At 39.3% G+C, this 20,206-nt stretch overlaps 1 protein-coding gene across 5 annotated transcripts in view; it reads left to right on the top strand.

The window, feature by feature from the left end:
- CDKAL1 (CDK5 regulatory subunit associated protein 1 like 1) overlaps window positions 1-20,206 on the top strand; it is a 495,974-nt gene that overhangs the window by 419,489 nt on the left and 56,279 nt on the right. The window lies entirely within an intron of this gene.

The raw sequence follows: 20,206 nt of genomic DNA, 5'->3' as shown, positions 1-20,206 counted from the left end.
CGCTCTAGCTTATCTAATTGTAGCAATTACAGATTCATTGCATCAGCTGTTACAGAGATTTACAAAGCTTGTGATTTAGATTCTGTGTGTAACTGGCTTTAATGGAACTGGTGTATTTTCTTAGAAACAATGCAACGCATAGGAGAGGGTGAAGAAGACTTTGTCTGTAAATGACATTGTCCACAGATGCAATATATTTTTAAACTGAGCTTTCCTCTGGTAAGTAGGAAGTGCTGTTTATCAAGTATTTTATTACCTTCCTTTTAATTTTGAGAGGGCTTGATGACACTTTGTATTGTAGAGCAGTAGAGTGTTTTTCATTTGTTTGTATATGTTTACACCTGAAATGTTCAAAGCCACTGAGCTGAACAAGTTGGTTCTGATCAGACAGCTCATCTGAACCTTCAGGCAAAACCCAAACTGTGCTGTGGTTGAAGTTACCATTGAAGCCCACCGGGAAACCTTAGGGAGTGTAAAACAAAGTGGCTGTATCTCCTTTATGGAACATGTTGACCTGGACCCATTTGATCTATGATTTTTGCTCCCATTTGGCTCTCTGAATGCTTCTAAGTGCCATGCCAGGTGGCATTTTTAATTTTTACATCAGTGTTATGTTTGAGCCCTACTTCTACCCTGTATTCTCTCCTTACAAGCCATAAGGGTGGGTGAGAAATCTACTGCACTCCAAATTAGTGAATATATTGCAGGAGAGTTTTCTCAACAGTCAATTGATCTTGCTCTACCAGATACGTAAACATATTTGTCACTAGAAAGAGTGTCTGGCTAATAAGCAATCTACATTCAACGCCCTTTTTTGTTGCCATTTGTTCTGTTTTTTAGCAGAGTAGATTTCCTTTTGGTACTAAGGAAGCCTTGACTATTATTTCTGTCTCGTAGCACTGAGTTCCCTTTGTTTGGCTGTTTTCAGTGAGGACTCTTGCAAACCACAAGACTTGGACAGCAAAGACATCTTTAGCAAAAACATTAAGTGCATTAAGATTTGTCATGTAAACTTTGCATTGTAGTTTTCAGTTAATAGTATACTTGCTTAGTACAGGAGCGTGAAATAAAATGTGTTTTACATAAAGCTTGTTCTATAAAGCAAGAAAGAGGAAGGAGAAGGTACCTTTTGAGGAGAGTTCATCCACCCCTGTCACATCACTGCCTGCACATCTCTGAACATCTGACAGCTTCTGTTAATTTAGTTTCGCTCCCCAGTTCGACTTCCCATATGGAAAGCTGGAGTGATTTTTGAATAACAGCAAGTAATATTTGAGGTGGCAGCAACTGGCAACTCTGACATGGAGCTTGGCTGCGGCCATTACCCAGAATCCGTCCGCTCTTCTTGAGAAGCAATTACAATTTCACAGGTTGGAATTAAAACTCCCTGCGGTATGCAAGAGAGTAACTGAAACTGTCAAAGTGATTTCAAGCTGCTAATCTCTTGCTGCTCAAAGAGTGAAAATAGAGCCCCTCATACCCAGGCACAGATCTGACAACTCAAAAACTCCAGCCTTCCTCTACGTTTAAATACATATGGAGAGTGGCTTGATCTGCTCGCAGAGGATATCTGTAAAGATGTTATGTCTATGAACATTTGTGTGTTAATAACAAGTCTATCTTCTTTAACTGCAAGATGCGAGTAACTTCAGGGACTAAGACAAATATAAAAGAAGAGCTCTGAAAATCTGAAGGAGCAAATAGGCGTGTGCCTGTCTGTGTGAAGTTTATTAAATTCTGTATTTATATATTCTTGAACATGCAGTACTTTTGCTGGAAAAATGGCTTGCAACATTTCTGAGTTTTATTTTCACATATTACTTATATCCCACGTTTTATTTTGAATGTACTTTGTTTTATTGTATAGATAGAAACAAAGAGCATTTAGAAATCAAAAACAGAGGGGAAAAAATGGGAAGCTGTAAAGCCTTTGTAAAGCTAGGGTGCAAATGAAAAATATTAGTGTGAAAGCTGCAAAGCAGGTTTGAACCAGGAGACAGCCCACAGAGTTGAGGACTGGCTGCAAAACACCATTTGACTTGTTCAGAGGCAGGGTTCATCCACTAGATAATAACTAGATAATTAATGTTAAAATAATTGCTTGAAAGCATTTGTGCAAGTATCATTAAATGTCGTTTAGTTGCATATTTCATTCATGCAGGCTTATACTTAATATTAAAGTGAATCTTTTTGTTTGTTTGTTTAAAATAAATAAAGATGCTTCAGTAGCTATTGGAAGGAGAAGAATTATGAATAGTCCTATTTAAAGAAGAATAGTACCAGAAAAAAAAAAAGTCATAACAAATAATCATGTCCCTGCACCTGCTGGTATACTGTCTGTTAACTCCCACTTAGGAAGCTGTTTTGGGTTTGGATCATTTAAGTTGTAGGTCTATTTCATTGTGCTGTGTTGTGACAAGTCGGGTGTTTGAAAAGTCATGAAAGTGCCTGTGCTCCAGTCAAAAAGCTAATCAAGCTGATGGCAGAAAAGATCCTCAGATCTCTTTGTTCCTCTGTTCCACACCCTCTTGTAGGTCTTTTCACCATCTGTGCACAGACTTCTCTCCGCTCCCTTAAACACTCTGCTCATTCAAATTTCCTTTATCAATGTCAGATGCTAAAAGAAAGAACATTTAGATAATGTGCTTAACTTTCCATGTGGTCCTGTTAGGAAATTTAGGTAAGAAATAGGAAGGTGAGGATATGTGTTCCAGTGGTGAAGGTGTGATGATCAAAGAGCATGAGGTATTCTTGTGTAATGGTGTGGGAGCTACATCATCACCTAAAACAGATCGTAGCATCTGTCTTGTGCATCCTTCTTTTTCTATACCTCTAATGATTAGTTGATCTCTCTTGCATTACCTCAGAGTAAACTGCATTTTGTATGTAATGCTAGAAAAATCCAGAGTGACTAAAATACATAATTGAGGGCAGAATGAAGTACAGCAGTAATGTAGACAGAGATGTGCAGGTTCATGCAGTCCCCAAAAACAAGGAGCCAGTGCAGCATCATGCACCTCTTTTTGTCATATGGCTTCGTCTTGTATTTGCAGATGAACTTTTTCATGCAGTCTTCATTATTAAAATGCTAATTAAGGGTATCAGAATCCCCCTGTGTGCAAAGAGCTAACGTTGAACAGGAAAGGAGAGAAGAGGGCAAGGAAGTGGGGGGGGGGGGGGGGGGGGGGCAGAATTAAAAAATAATTAAAGAATTAAGTATTAAAAAAAAAAAGGCTCTGGACTTGCTATGTTTAAGATCAAGAGGGTACTATTTAGTAGTAGCATCACCAGAGAAATGCATTAGCAGTACAGAATGGAACTAAATATTGCATACAGTCATGCTGGTGCTCTTCTTTGCACCCTTTTCTTCTGTTTTCTGAATACTTACTCTCCATTCCAAGGTTCTGAGATGAAGATTCCTCTGGCAAGACCTAACCAGATCAAGAGGAAAAATCTGCTTTCTGTTGGTTGTGATTTAGCATTTATTTCACTGAGCAGGGAGAGGCGGGGGATGTGACTTAGTTCCCACAAATTGAGAAAGGCTAATATTTTAGCATCTTCTTGGCAAAGTTGTTTTTTTGTGTGTGAACTATTTAGTAATGATAACAGATAGCATTCTTGAAAAGCAGTGTTAATGTGACATTTTATGGAGTACAATCTGCTTTGGATGGTTTGCTGAATGCTGGTTGTAGGTAATGGAATGAAATTCCATGCTGGTGACCAGAGTGTGATTCAGACTGATGCCTACAACTTGTGTGCTTTAAACGTCCCATCTGTTGTTGAGTGTGAGAACAGGCTAGTTGTGCTCAACTGAGCATAAAATGCTGTGTCTACTCCCTTCCTGGGTGGTGTTTGTGGGGACGAGTGTACAAATGGTTAGTTGGCAATGGGTTACAGATTACAGGAGAAGCTTGGGGACGATAAAACACACAACAAAAGGGACCATAATTGTTTGGCACATTGTGTGAGTTGGGGGTCTGAAAGAAATTAATGTGATGAAATCCTGACATCATGGGAAATTTAACTTTGCATAGTTAAGATCTCATTACAGTATACTGTAAAGGGGAAAACTGTTTTATGGTGCTTGGAATGCTTTGCTGCACAGACACCCTTCCCAACTGCTCGTAACTCCTGGGGTTACTGTGGTGCGTTAGAGCAGCTCATTTCACTACACTAGCTACTTCACACCAGTATCACAGTTGGAGAAAAGCAGTCCACTTTGTCTGGACTCTAGGAGTGATCAGGTGTGCACAGTTTTGCAGAGGAGGGTACTTTGACTGGTTGCCACATATTGCCCTGTTTTGTCAAACATCTGCTAATCTTATAGCATTTCTTATTCCAGGTTAGGGAAAATGAGTAAACTGTGACCTGCAAAGAAACTTCCTCAATCCAATGGCATTCGGTAAATAATACATACTATTTAATGACGCAAGCTTAGACGATTTGTTTCTTCTTTGAGTACCTCCATTCCATTCCTTCCCTGTGAGCTTGCATTCTCTCTTATCCTTTTTTCCAGCAGAAGCTGCTTCACCCAGGCTACCAACACCTCATTTTGTTTTATGGAAGAAGATGCATCTTCAGAAAGAAAGTACTAGTCTAAGTACTGTCTGCTTCCCTAAAAACAAAAATGCTACTTCCCCTGTAGAGCGGATTTGCTCAGTGCTTGGAAGTTATTGTGCTGCAGTGTCTCTCCTTTAGCTGTGCAGTGCCAGGTTGCTGTAGCCTTTGGGCAATGTTAGAAACTCCCATTTGCTAATAAGCAGAATTAAAAGGCCTCTTCTGTTGTGCGATGTTAGTTTTAATACAGCAAACTCCAGAAATTTAGTAATTCAAAGCAAGAGATAAAATACATCATTGATGCCCATTGAATGTATTAAATTTGATATCCACTAGTGGCTTTATGAGCCATAAAAGCCAACATCTAATAATCATTAACTACAAGATCTCTATACAAGAGATTATAGAGGGCTATGTGTGACATGGTCTGCAGAGTTTAAGTAGGAAACAGCAGAATGAAACAAGTGAGCAAGTTACTGAATCAACCACACAGATAATCAATAACATAGAGAAGGATGTTCCCACTCAAAGGACATCTTAATCTCCACGTATTACAGTAGTATTAAGGAAATAAAAAGGCAGATAAGAGCTTGGTTATGCTGCAGCAGCCTTAGTTTGCTTCTGTCTTACTTGGATTGTCTAGTAAGCAGAAAGGGCGGTCTGAATGATGCAGAAGGATGAAAAAGAGCCTAACAACAGTTAGCAGCTTTGGCTCTGTGAGAAATAAATTACTTGGTACAGATTTTAGCCTCCTGTACTTCCCTATCTCCTCCCCATCCAGCTCTAAAAAGAGACACCTCCTTGTCTGGGTTCATTTGTTGTTGCTTTTTTTCCCTCTAAGCATATGTTTGTATTCCCACAACCTTTCAACTTTAACTGATTCTGAAATAGTACTGAACTAAATCATGCACTTATGCTTTTGTTTTTAAGATCAAGCTTGTGTCTGTTTTCTTGCATGCCCTGTGATCCTGAATCAACTGATACCTTACTTGTAGGTACTTGTTATATTGATTTGAACCTAAACCAGAAGTATTTAGTGGACCACTGCTAAGTGTCATTCTACAAGAAAATGAAGCATAACTGGCAGTCAAATTGCAGTATTTACTTTCTCTATCTACAGATTTACCAGGATTGCAAATGGAAAATTATGGAAGTAATCTAAATTCACTGCTTAAATTTTCAGTTTCTACTGATTTATTGCAACGTGTTAAAATCAGACATAAATAATTTCACATAGCCTTGCCACAGCATGCTTCTGTGGGTAAAACCAGAATTGATTGCCATTGTGGGACAATCGAATTATACATTGCTCTCCTATCAAGGAGCCTCCTCCATGGAACTTCTGCTATGCAAGAAGACAAGCATCAAGCAGCAGGTAAGAGGAAGCTCCTGATCTTTGTAAAGAAGTGGGTATCTTGTGCAAATATTCATGAAAGGATGTAATGAATTGTATTTTTGAGTTCAGAAAGTTTATTTTAGGACAGCTATCAGCTGTATTCCAACAACAACAACAAAAATGTGCATTTGGATTATCAGGTTTAAAATGAGAATTAAAATCACTATCAAACTTAAGTTTTCATGCCATTATAGGAGGATGGAGGAGCTCCTATATTGCCCTCTCTAGGAGCAGTCCACCACTGTAGAGGTGAATGAAACTTAGATGCATAGTATGTCAAAGGGCAACAGAGTTTCCAGTGTCAGCCTTCTGTCAGGTACATTTCTTATCACGGTCTTTGAAAGACATTTACTTATTCTGTATCCTACAGAAGCCCTGCATGCTCCTTGTATGCTTTAATAAGTTTGGAACCTCTTGTGATTGTATTCTGCAGAAATCCAGGACTAAAGTTACAGCTTTATAAGTTGCAGCAGTGAAAACAGTATTTTAGCCTTTCACATCAACGTTGTTGTCATAAGAGGGTTCAATAGTATATTTCCTGTTCTTGTTGCATGCACTGCTATAAAAATTGAGTCATCAGCATATGAACACTTTCTTGGCCTCTGAATATCTGTTTTTTTGTGTGTGTTTGTTGAGTAGCTGCCCATTTCGTTCCTTTTTCCACACTTATTGACTCATCTAACTAAGAATAATGAAATTGGGTAACTGCCAGTTATACTTCATATTGGTACAAATGTAGGAAAAAGCTGAGGATACTCATAAATACTATCTTATCTGCCAGGAAATCCATGAAACTGCAATTCTAGTGATTCCCATTCACAGCAGTAGCTTGAGCAAAAGCCCTGGAATAGTCTCAGTAGTAAAGTAGTAGTAAAGTCTGGTAAAAGTCTGGTAAAGTAAAGTACTAAAGTCTGGTCCTGTGGACAGGCTTGCACTGTGGTCCTGCATGGTGTGCTTGTGAGCAAGGAAAGGAGGAGATGAAAGTCTGCTCCTTTGGGAGAAAATATCCACAGAGGGAACATATTTTACTTTGTTTCCTTGATATGTTCAGCAATCTGGTCCAAACTCAATTGACAGGTAGAATTGACAAGGTCTCCTTGCTTAAAGAAAAAGAAAAATGACAGCGTACTAACTAAATTGATTTTCTAATTGTCAGAGTTCAGTTATCTAGACATGCTATTCATATTTCAGGCAGTAAAAGCAAGCTGGTGTGATGGCAACAGATGAGCATAAAACTTTTCTCTTTTCTTAGGCATTTCAGAGTTAGTTGTAAAGCAAAAGTTCTGTCCTTATGGAAAAGTTAATGTTATAGGTGGTTCTTTCCTTATCTGGTAGTTGTCAATATGGGGTAAGCTTTAAATAAGACAAAGACCTGAGGAAAAGTTAAGTTTTAAATAAGCAACCTCATCCTATCATGCAGTATGATCTTAAAGTAAGAGCTATACGTATAAAGATGCCAATTAGCCCTTTGCTCACTTTTTTTCTTTTATTATTTTTAATTCTTATTTCTCCCCCCAGTTCTTGGCAGACTAGACATTTTCATTTCAAAATACAATAGCTGCAGCTCATCTAGTCCTCTTGGGAAAACAAGTTTTCAGTCACAATAGTTTCTATAGGCTGAAGCTAGTTTGCCAGAAACCAGAATCAAACTGCTTTAAGCTGAGGCTGCTGCCTTTCTGTCCTGCCTCCTTTTATCTACAGCTCTTGCTTGTACCAGCAGTGTAATGCTGGGCCACTGCCTGGAGAGAAGTTCAGGTAGCTCATCTGAGAGGAACAGTACTTTGATGGGATTCATTTTGAGCTGGTTCAGGTTGCCAAACTGGCTTGCTGTGCTGTTGCGTATGTGCTGTTGCAAAGAAAGGGCTGATTTATGTTGGCTTGAGCTGCAGGAGAACCACATTTGGGGCCAAAGACTAAGATTGCATGAGGCTTAAAGCTGAACTGCCTCTTGCTGGTATGACTTTGGAAAGGTCTTTGCTCTACCACTTGACTTCAATTACAGAGTTGCAGTAGCATGCTGTGGCCACATAAATATGTGACTGGAAACAGGGTAATGTTGTGCAAGCACTCCAGGGTAGAGCCTTAAAGTTGTTCAGAGACCTCAACACAACTTCAGAGATAAGGTATGCTCAGGAACTGCAGGGCTAAGCTCAGAGCCCACAGTGCAGGCAACATGTTGCTGAATTATTGGGTTTCACAGTGCTTCCATGATCTGCTCTGACCAGCTTGGGACCAGGGTGTATAATAAAGGGCCATGTAAAGTTACTGTCACCCTGTCCTCTCTCCTAGGCTAGACACTCCTGTTTGATCCCTAGGGGTACATACAGAATGAGACTTTTTCCTTCATTTATTTATTTGTTTGTTTGTTTATTTATTTATTTATTTTCCAGAAACAGGCTTGAAGCACAATGTGCTGCTGCCTCCCAGGAAGTGTTGTTTATGTGGGTAGAACAGACTTCATGTTTCAGGACTCCCAATCTGTCTCTTCTGTTGGCTGTAGAAATCACTTTAGAAAACAACTGGCATGTGAGTGGGTGGTTCTGGTTGGTTGTGGTTTTGGGGATTCTTTTCTTTTGTTCATTACTTTCCTTATGCACATGCTGCTAAATTTCTATTTGTTAAGGAAGTACAAAGGAGGAAAAAGTAAGTTCTGCGTCATTTCAGTTTGCCTTTGTGCTTAGATCTGGTCAGAGCCAGCCAAATTCTGGGCACTCAGCAATGTCAGCAAACATAAAGCAGATATCTAGAAAAGGACTTGGAGCTTTAAAGTCACAGTAAGACTTTGTTATAAACTTCTGCTTTGAAGACTTGCAGGATGACACATGCAAAAAATGTTAACTTCCATTAAAGGCTCTCGTGAGATTTGTTACCAAATGTTAGCAAAAACTCAGCAGGACATTTCAAGGGGTACATTCCAAAAGTTTCTATCACGCATTTGATGAAAACATCTTTAAAAAAGCAATTAGTATAAAGGAGGAAACATTGTACTTGTGCTGGATTGATATTAAATGCAAATTAGGTTTCTGGGAGCAATTTAGGAAAACAATGACATTTAGTGAGAGCTAATGGAAATGTGTGAGAATAGAAATGGCCTTAGCTTGGCCTTCTGTTCACTGTTCCCAGAGTATGTAGAAAGCAAGTGACTATATATCTAAATTGTGAAAGACCTGAAAAAAAAATAAGCTTATCATAAGTGCTCTTGATGAAGCATTCTGGGCATCTTGCTCTTTCTAATTCCACATTTTTGTAAGTCTTTCCCATGGATTATCTTGCAATTATTTAAGAGTTTGTCTGCGTGAGTATATACAATGCCTGTGTGTGTGTTCTGGTATATTTTTGTCTTTCTCCTTTTCATTCTGTAGTCAATGGCTTGAGAAGGCTTGCATGAGTTTAGGGAAAGGAAAATGAGGTTAGAGAAGTGATCCTGTATCTTGTTCTAAGACTCTAAAAGCCTGACATCTTGAAATAAATGCCACCACTGGAGCCAGTGAGCAAGAGTGCCATCTGCCCTGTGCCCAGGCCTGCTCGAAAGACAAATGGCTCCATTGTTTCTGTGGTGTGTAAATACCACCCGTCCTGGGAGGCCAGGGTTGCACGCGGTGAGGTAGGTGCTTAAAGATCTTGGATCAAATACATGTAGAAGATTTTGAAGATAAGGAGTCAATAATGATAAGATTTGTCTACTCTCTGGCCGTGTTTTGGTGGTGCAGTAGAAACACAAAGCACTGAGCTTGTGTAAACTTACTCACGCTGCTAGTTGAAAATATGTCAAGGAGTTCACTTTCTACCAGTAGGCTGCATGCCAGACAAGGTATCATTTTTCCCTCCATGGCCGGCCTAAAAGCCTAATGCTGCCATAGTCCTTCTATCATTTACTTCAGCAAATTCTACAGAAACGTGGTGTACCCATGCCTGCCACCATGCACGTGTGTTGCAAGTGAGACTGGGTGGGACCCTGTGAGGCTGGGCCATGGAGGCTTCACGGCAGACTTCACAGCTCTTCAAGAGTCTGAGAGGGTTTGGGCCTAACATGGGGCTGAAGGTAACCTGTGGAGTGGTGTATAAACCTTTAATTCTCAGTGCTGTAAAGGTGGGGATTTTTATTTCCCTTTTAAAAACAAGAGTTGCCTTAGATATAAGCACAACAGGGCCAGTGAGCTTGTGATCTTTGCTTTGACTGTCACTGGCATTGTTAATGCATTAGATTCAAACTGTTCTTCATAGAGGATCAGTGACTATGGAGTTCTGGCAAACTCCCAAATTAGTCATATTCCTAATAAAACAAAGAAAAAGAAAAACTCTTCCTGATACATGTTATACCACTGCCTGCTGTTCTGACCACACATAGAAAATAAAGAGCCTTGTGCTGCTCTTGAATTACACACACAGCTTCCACTGTGTGGTATCCTTCATAGTTAGCTGTCGTGGAACTGGAGCAGAAACGTGATAAACATTTGGCATCTTAAGAAACCGTTTAATCTCATAAAGTTTTGGAAGGACTGTTGCATGCACCTTAGAAGGAGGAGGACCTCTCTTTTATTTTCCTGCATCTTGTACAGTGTGAGGTCCCCCTTCATCTGTGTCCACAATGAACGGCACTTTACAAATACCTAGGGCCATTATTGACTTTTACATTGCAGACAATGAAAAACCGCTTACTGACTTCATTGTGTCAGTTGCTTGGCATCTACTTAAAATACAGTTGGATAAGTTTTTGTAAATTGTCAATGTCTGCATTTAACGTGAGATTCTATAGACAGCAGTTGCTGCTGGAGGTCAGTGTAGGAATGAGACTCTCCTGAAGGCAAGGTAGAGTGGACTTATTTAATTCTGATGTTGCAAAGTGACTTAAGGGCCTGCTTCCCTCTTACTCTGAAGTTGGATGTATTTGACACAAGGGATTCTACATTGACTGCTGTCCTGTAGTGCTGAGGCAGAACCAGGACAACATGCAATGTCAATTTTTTGGAAATGTTAATTATTTATAAATATGTATTTTTGATACATCTACTGATTTCATATTTATTTTGCCCACCATACAATCAGAGCATGCTTTCATATTTTTTCTTTGCTTGTATACAATGCAATAAAGGATTATTTCTAAGACATACACAACCATATTTTTTTTATTTTTTATTTTTTAAGAAGAAATTGTTCTCTCCCATTATTTAAACAATCCTGATGTTTTAATACATAAGGTCACTGCAGCCAGTTTTTTTTTATTTTTATTTAATTTTTTTTCGAAGGTGTTTTTTTTTTTGGTCTGTTAAAAGGGTTTGGAGGTAGGGGAAAAACAATTATGTAAGAAAATGATTTTCATTCCACTAATGTTGATTCACTTGGCTCATAACAAGAGCTTATTGCCTTGTTTACTTGGAAAGAATGAATATCAACACATAAATAAGCAGCTGAGAACTGGATTTCCAGAAGGAAGAATTTTCCTACTTAGTTTTCTGTTAATTCAAAGCAATATCTTTTAAAATTGATGTAACTCCCAGGCTTATGATGGTCACATTACTTTCCCTTAGGAGTAAACACAGACAAAAGTGTCTGCTTAGTTTCCAAACTAGAGAGCCATTGTTGCCTCAGGTACTCAAATTTCTATAGCAAAAACCTTCCATAGCTCTTGTAGCTGTACATACTGAATGTATCAATGTACCTGGGGACTTCCATGCCAACTTTTGAGAAATACTAGGAACTCTTCTTCAGAAAGACATGGAAAAACACTTTACTGAACAAGCCTCCCAAAAGTGCTTTTTCAGACAGTCTTTCACCTAGCTAAAGTACTCAGACCTGAAGTGCTTTAACTGGAAGAAACTAACCGTATCATATAATTTCAGAACTGATTTTGCCTTCTTGCAAAGATATGTAATGTAACAGGACAACGGGGTCAACCCTTTCTTCTGACCCTATTGCACTGCAACACTCAAACCTCCTCCTGGAAAATCCTCTTGGGCTAATACACTGCAATGCCACTTTTCAGAGTTTGCAAAATCTAATGTATTTAGCTTGTTCACAGCATCCCACAGAATCTCAGGTCCCAGGGACAATTCATGTCCTTCACAGCTCACGGGATTTCATAAAACTCAGCAGCACTAAGAGATTTGTCTGAGAGGAAGGCCTGGGTCACCAGTCTGACCTGGTTCTATACGTCGTCTACACCATTATCTGTTTCAGCCATATGGCTCGATTTTAAAGCTTATAATGGAAAGTGTGTTACATTACTTATGCATAAGTCATCAGATGCTTTTATCAAGTGCTTCAGCTGTTCCAGTTTACAAGCATGTTTGTGGGCTATGTACATTTAGTGGCTTATTTCTATGTGATGGTTGCAGAACACTGAAAATACATAAAGAGGCAGATTCATTTTCCTGAAACTGCCTGATGTGAGAAAATTATGCTCATAGTTCATACTGAAGAGAAGGTCACTGTGACCTGGAGAAGTACCACTTAGCTTATAACATTCTGAGATTAAAAGAATTAGCTATCAGCAGCAGAAACTTCTGCTTGCCTTCATAGCATTTCTCAGTGTGCTATGCTGATCCCTGTCAACAGATGAGATGCTGCACAGTAGCACATTTCAGCAAGTACAAGTAGCCAGTCATCCAACTGGCTGCTAGGTATTTACAGTGTTTGTGCCTAAGTCTCTCCTTCAAACACTGAACTCTTATACCAAATAAGACGGCAGGTGCAATAATTGAGCAATTTAGAGGATGAGAAACTGGAGGCAGAAACTGCAAGGGAGATAAGGTTTAAAAACCTGCCATTAAAATACTTTGAATGCACTTCAGGCATTTGGGGATGAGGTAGAGTTGCGGGCTATGTAGAACACCCAAACTGAATTGCCAGTTTTTGATTTGCCAGAGCATTGCCAGGTTTACAGCTGAAGACTGCATTTTCTACCCAGACTGAGTCAACTGCAAAAACTTTAGTTTTGTAATAAGAATTGCATGTGATTATTAAAAAATGAAGATCCTGTTCAGTTGTATTTTCATAAGGGGAAAATATTGGTCTGGACTTGTGGTAGTTTTTATTGGTCAGAATCTCTTGTTCAGCTGTTTGGTTTTGTTGTTGTTGTTCTTTGTTTTGTTTTGCTTTGTTTTGTACACAGTTCAGGACAGACATCCTTGGGGATGACCAAGCTGAAGAGAGTTTTTCTAGGTGGACTGTTGTCTGCGTTACTAGTAAAATGACTGTTTAATGTTAAAAAGAAATCATACTGCCAGCACTGTGCTGGAATTCTCCATTTTTAGTTACAATTTAATAGTTTTATTTATTTATTTATTTTTAAATCTGGCCTGCTTGCTCAGTTTGCTCAGTGGGATAGCAGAGGCTGAGATATATACAGGGAAAATCAGTATGCTATTTTTTCCACAGTGTTTTGAACTTCATGTTCATTTGCACCTGATATTACAAAGCATGAATGTAACATACTGCCAAGCCATGAGTTTAACAAAACTGCAGTTACTTGCCAGTATGGTGGTCAGGGATTAGGCCCTGGAATACTTACTCCCTGCAGACTGCCAATAGTCTGGCAAAATATGAGAGCACGCCCTTACCCAGAATAATGTTAGGGCCTCATTCATGCTTAGCAAAATCTACTTTGGAAAAGGAAATACCTTGTGACATTCTTCAGTGGCCTCTATGGACAAATAAATACAAGTTTTAATGGAGCCTTCACAGTAGGACATTGGCAACCAAGGAGGACCCTGAGGATTGGGTTGTATAAATTAGGCAGAACTTGGGACATTTTCAGGACTCTGTGAGGGATGAGGAAAGCACTGCATAACATTTAGCAGAGGGAACTGTTTCTCATGAGTGTTTTGAGGCTGTATGTGTACATCATATAGTCTGGCCTCATTCCATCAAACACATTCCTCAGAATTGGACACTCAATGGTAACAGCTTTCAATATGTCAGCAAGTAATTAATTATGACAGACATGTAAATTTTGTATTGTCCCAATAGGCTGTGTAGATCCAACAGGGTGCATGTGACTAAAACTATACTGATTAAAGGCCTCCAATAGTAATAAGCACTGCTGCACTGTGGCACACTGAGTCACTGAGAGCTGTGCTGTCAATTACCTGTGGATTAAGGACTGATACGATTTTAACCAGATCCCTTGTGACCTGAATGGAAAGCCCCAAAGGGTTTTGTGTCAGTGCCTCTTGAAAATGCTACATGACAGATCTGATTTTGTGTCTTATTCTCTTTCTCTTTTCTCATTAAAGAAAAAGACTAATCAAACTTCAAAGTAACAGCCTGACTTAAGATGGATATACCTTACAGTATATACCCCATGACTTTTTTCTTTTTTTTTGTCCCATCCATTGGCCTTCACTTTAACTTCTGCACCTGGATGCTGAAGGGAAGGGAGGCTGGGCAGAACAGACAATGAATGCCAAAAGAATAAATAATTGTGGTGATAAGGCTTTTTATAAACTTAGAGAAAGAATTTTCCCTCACAATTTTCCAACCACTTTTTGGCTTTCATGTTAACTCCTCATTACTGTATGTGTATGTACATACATATATGTGTGTGCATGGTAAGCACATTGTTATATGTGAAAAGGATGGTTCCTCATGTCAGCACAGCAAGAAGAGCTCCGAAGCACTTTGTCAACATACATAAACTATTATGCTATCCACAACTGACATCTTTGAGGTCATCTTGTGTAGCCAGAATAAATTTCTCTTTAGCGGTACAGATGGATACTAGGAAAGCTAGCAGATGCATTGTAGCTAATCAGACAGAGGCTCAGCAGGGTAACTAAAATCTCTGCTAGAATTCATATCCCTTCATGGAGTTTAATTAAAGAGCTTTGTGTGCATCCTTTTGTTTTATCTGTTGCCAGTGTTTTGTCTCCTATCGTGGCAGTTCCTTCAAATAACCATCACTTTGCTGTGATAATCTAATGAGGAGAACAAGCAGCACTGTTTAATTATAGAAAAATGATAATGAGTGTTGGCTGCTGAAGAGTTAAGGAGCTGCTGCTGGCCACTGGAACACAAAAGAGCCAGTGCCAAGGGGCCCCTGGAAGTCTGTGGCACTTCAGACTTCATTGCTGAGCAGCAGTAACTGGCTGGAGCAAGCAGCAGGCCAGCAGAGCTTCCTTGAGAGAAAGAGAACCAAATTATTGAGCAGCCTCCTGACAGCAGGAAGCAGAACAGGCATGGGCAGATTTCTGTCTCACCCCAGCAAAAATACAAGGCAATCAAAAGAAAGATCTCTTGTCCTACATAAGCATGATGCCTTTGGCACTCCATTCCTCAGCCTCATGGCAGAAGTTGCAGTTTGGGCATAACCAGGTGTCATCTGATGCCATGATGCTGGAGGAGGCACCAGGAGAACTTGGGGGAATGGGGCCCTGGCTGCTGAAGAAACATGAGCCAAGGTGCAGATAAGTCCTGTACTCTGTCCAAGATTAGTGTGGATTCAGGTTAATTGAGGGAGAACACTTTTAAGAGGTAAAAACTTTACATTTTCAATCTTTCCTTCTCCTGTTCTTTTTGTTGTTGTTGTTTTGAACCACGAGGTAAGTAAAATACCGTGCAGCCTCTTTATTTTGCATCCAAGCTATTTAATCACTGAAGTTGTTGTTTTTTTTCCCTTATGTTTTCTCTAGCTGGGATCACACTGAAATAAGCATAGGGTGAGGAGCTTTGGAGCAGAGGAGGAGAAATTGCTAGAAGCCCTGTTTCTTAAACTAGAAAATACCAGAACTCAGCTTAATATTGGCATGATAGCCTTAAACAGAGAACTTAAGGTAATCTTACATTCGGAGTGCTCTACATGTGTAGGACTGCAATTGCATTATACAAACAAAACTTTTGCATCACCATTGACAGTCTTTCAGACCCTTTCCGCCTTGGCCATCTCCTTTTTTTTTTTTTTTTGCATGTGATTATGCAAATTTCTAATGAAGGGATGTGAGCAGATGTGGAGCTGTCTTCCTCCCTCTGTTTGCTTATCTTCCACGGCTCTCCTCCACAGCTCATACTGTCCATAGCAAGGTTATTGACCTGCTTTCCTTCATGGCCCCTCCATGTGTCACTGTGTCTCTACTCTTGTATTTCACGGTATTTGCTGCTTTTATCCTTCTTAGCACTCACTTCCATTTAGATCTGTCTAGTCACAAGAAAAAATAGAAGTCTCTCACCCTTTAAAAATAAACATTTCTGAATAAATTTGTGTATCCAAGCTATTATCCAGTTTCCTTTCTCTTCACTTATATTTTAGTTTTAAATTCATACATAAACTGATTGAATATGTCTCTTGCAATTTCCACATGGACTTCCTCCTCTCTGTTCTCATTCTAGACAAAGTTCAGTACATCTTTTTTCATTTAATCTGTTTTCCTAGTCCCATCTCAGAGGACAGTTTTATCCTCAAGTGCACGGAAGCCAGTGCTCCTTTGGCACTAGCTCTTCTGTATTCCAGCAGCCAGCAACACCAACCCCTTCACTACCAAAACACATTACAATTCTTACATGAAGACTACCATGCACCTTCATCATTAGGAAAGATGTGAATTTGAATTCTCTTTTCCTTTTAGTCTCCATTTGACATCCCTTTCCATTTATAACCCAGACTCATAAATTAATTCTGCATACCATCTATAGAATACATCCTTTTCTCTCCCCCCAGACAACTACAGCTTTACTGTTGTACCTTCAGCTGTTGTTATGTTACGGCTCCATCACTGTACCCATCCTCTCATAAATCTGACAGATGTACCCCGTCCACCCCCAGTGTTCCTGCAACAATGACTTTCCAGATGCTTAAGTTAAACCATGTCTCCTGTTCTTTCCACTATGCCATTGCCTTTCTCCAGAAATTTAAGCTTTTTTTTTTTTTTTTTTTTTTTTACTTTAAGGCTTGTCTTGGCCTGTCTTCTTACCTGTCACCACTGCTGCGGTGTAAAAGCATTGTTTTCCACCTCCAGTAATGCACAGTGCTGGTTTCCACTGAACATTTGTTCCATTTTTAGATGTTTTTTGTAATTCGAAGGAGCGTCTTGCAAATCTCTGTAAAGCAGCATAAAATGTCTGTGCAGGGTTTGCATTGATACAGAGCAGAGGGCTCTGCACCCTGTGGGTTGCCTTTGGGGCAGCAAATCCTGGCAATGGGGTGATGGCAAACAGCTTGTGGGCTGGGAAAGGAGGGGCATGTCTGCAGCTTTCACGCATGCTGGCAGCAAGAGTGAGCATCCACAGCACCACTGTACACGCTAGCCTGTTTGCAGAGATTCAGGAAAATACTGCCTTCTTTCTGTGTGAACTAAAATCCTTCATAATCCATGGAGTTTGACTGGTGTCACATTGAAATGAACTTCAAAGCACATTTACATTGAAACTGCTAGAGACTTAATTTTCACTTAGTTTTGATACAAAACATAAAAATCACCTCAGGCTAGCTGGCAATGCTTGTGACGAGCAAATCTTTTGGTGAAACATGAGGGTTTCCAGTTTCTAATGAACATCACCTCTCTTCCCCTCCAAGTCCAGCATGCATTTACATGGTTTTCTTGTGAACATTTCACGCAACTTTGAAAATCAAATACTTCCTTACAGGAAATGCTTTTTCTCTGTTGCACATCTTTTGTGGCTGGCTGCCAAGAGATCCTGATCTGACACCCAGCTGTGCTTCTAGGACCAGCTTTTGTGACCATGGAAAATCATTTTTTTACTTCTGTCTCCTTCATTTCTTCTCTGTGAAATATGTGTAAACAAGTTTAAAATCAGAGCTTGTATATCCTCTGCAGTCATACTGGGCAGAAATGTGATAGTAAAAGGTTAGGCTTCTTAGTATCCTAAAGAGCCTCTGAGAAAGAGAACAGATAAACAAACTTTTTTTTTCTTTAACCTGACAAAATTATTTTTTTCTCAAAGTGAGAGCTGTGCAATATTTCAATTTAAGTTAGAACTGTGACAAAAAATGTTTACCCTATATTAAGTTTCACTAAACAGAGGAGGAGATACAGCTCTTGCAAGGAATATGCAAGGAAAACTGTTTCTTTTTTCTGGAAAACACGTTTTACTGGTACTCATCCTTTTATAGTGTCTTAAGGCATTCTGAAGTAACAAGATTGCAAAAGCAATCTCTGTTCACTACAGTTTGACTTAGACAATTAGGTAATTACTAATGTGGTAATTTTATGTGGGCAGATGTGTGAAAATCCAGAAAGACACCCTGCTTTACACTTATGCAACTGTAAATGAGTGTTGCAGTTATAAATATCAAAAAAGGGGGGAAGGGGACAGAAGCAGGCTTGGCAAAAATCCTAGGCTTTCTAAAGCAAAAGCCCTTCATTAACACTCTGAAAGCAGGGTCAAATCAAAGCAACAAATAGAAGGACATTAAACACCAGTGTCTAACAGGAACACTTCATGGACTCATAGGTAAGAGCTCATATGCCATAGAGCTCATATAACCACAGAGCCTGTCCCTGGCACTGTGAGAGATGCTGGGCACCACCACGTTGAGGACATGAGGATTCAGCAGTGGAGGCTTTTGGATGTTGTTCAGATAGGTGCCAGAAGGTGCCCTCACCAAGGTCTCCTTTCTGCTTTACAGATCAGGGATTCAGCTAGTGTAAGGACCAAATGGTCATTTTGAACTACAAAACAGATGCAATCTTAAATATGTGGGAAACACAACTTGATGTTTTATGAAAACATTGCTTTTGTTCTTTTTCTCTTTATTTTTTGATCAACATTGCAGCCAATGCTCTAAGCTATTCCCCAACTCCACCCCTAAAAATTGGTTGGATATCATAGTATCTTTCTTAATCTAATCGCAAGAAAATAACATCAAAAATAAACATTTTTCCGTTTGATTTCCTATTATTTTGGTGTGGAGTATATGAGATTTATTCTTCCAAATTCTTTCTCCTCATTTCTGGCAGTTTGTTTGATGTATGTTTCTTTTCTTTTCAGTGAAAGCTGAGGCTTTCTCCGACTGTGAAAATGGGCTAAGTATTTCCTGCTTTCCCCATCCATCCCTCCAGTCCCTTAGCTGGCCTGAAACAGTGGTTTGTGGTTCAATACTGTAAACCATATTTCTGAAAATAATGGTTAAAAAAAAATCTGCTTTTTTTTTTTTTCCTTTAAGATTTACTTTCATATTTTTTATAATAATTCTTACACTGTTGTCACTAAAACAATGAATAGGATTATGATAATGACTTCCCCACACTATAATAGACTTTCTGATCAGCATCTCTTTATTTCACTCAGCTCCATCATGAAATAGAGGCCTTGTGCTCATGATGCTGTGGTTTCCTACAAAGTACTTTTTTCACCTATTTACTTCAGTGTTAGGTCACTGAAGAAGTGGTTATGGCTGAAGCCTTGCTCATGTTTCCCTAGGAGAAGTCCACATACAGTAGACGGTTAAAGCGTATTTGATCCTCCAGAGATTCTCTTTGTTTCTGTCATCCAAAAGGAATGACTTCATCTTTTAAGAAGAGTGACTCTGTGTTGCAGTTCTGTTCCTAAGAGAACAGAATAGATGATAAGTTGTTCCTCCAAATCCCAGCATGGTGTTATCCAAACCCTTCCATTAGCTGAGGAAAATAAGAGTAGCCTTACTTCCTCCACTACTTCCTTAGCTAATAAATCAGAGAGAAATAAAAAATTATTCTTAACTGACTGAAGTTACTAGAATCCAATTAACTCTGCCCAGGAGTGCTAGCAAGTAGGTCCTTCTTGCAGGCATGGTATTTGCCAGATATTCTCAAATTCTGCACAAATAACCAGGTACTGTTGGTATGCTGTAGAACAAATCCATGAAGGGGGAAATTCCACCTGCACTGTGAGATTTTCTAATATAAAATAAAAAGCACCATGAACCTGAGAACAGGCTGTTTGCTGACCTCTAAATCAGTCAGGCTCACAGTTAAAGTAACCTACAAAAATCAATCAATCAATCAATCAATCCCAACCTGTAGTCTGTAATTGCTCCAATCTGTTAGGAGTTAGTTTTTCTTTCTAACCTGTCTTATCAAATATTGAAACCCATTTAAAATGAATAGTAGTAGAAAAATCCAAAAGTATTTCAGCAAGGAAGGGCTCTTTAGAAAATGCAGTAAGTATTTCTGAAAACAAAAAGCAAAATAAAAGCTTAAGGAGATTCTCTCTGTGCTGCGCTTCACATATGTGAAGGCTGCTCTGGCATTCCGAATAAGCAGTTTTGAGGTGGTCCCATCAGCTGCAAGTCTATCTACATTTGCAGCTGAAGTGATTTTG

Source organism: Anas acuta, chromosome 2, assembly GCF_963932015.1.
Source record: "Anas acuta chromosome 2, bAnaAcu1.1, whole genome shotgun sequence".
Lineage (NCBI taxonomy): Eukaryota > Metazoa > Chordata > Aves > Anseriformes > Anatidae > Anas > Anas acuta.
The sequence above is the reverse complement of the archived record's forward strand: the minus strand, read 5'-3'. Positions and strand labels throughout refer to the sequence as shown.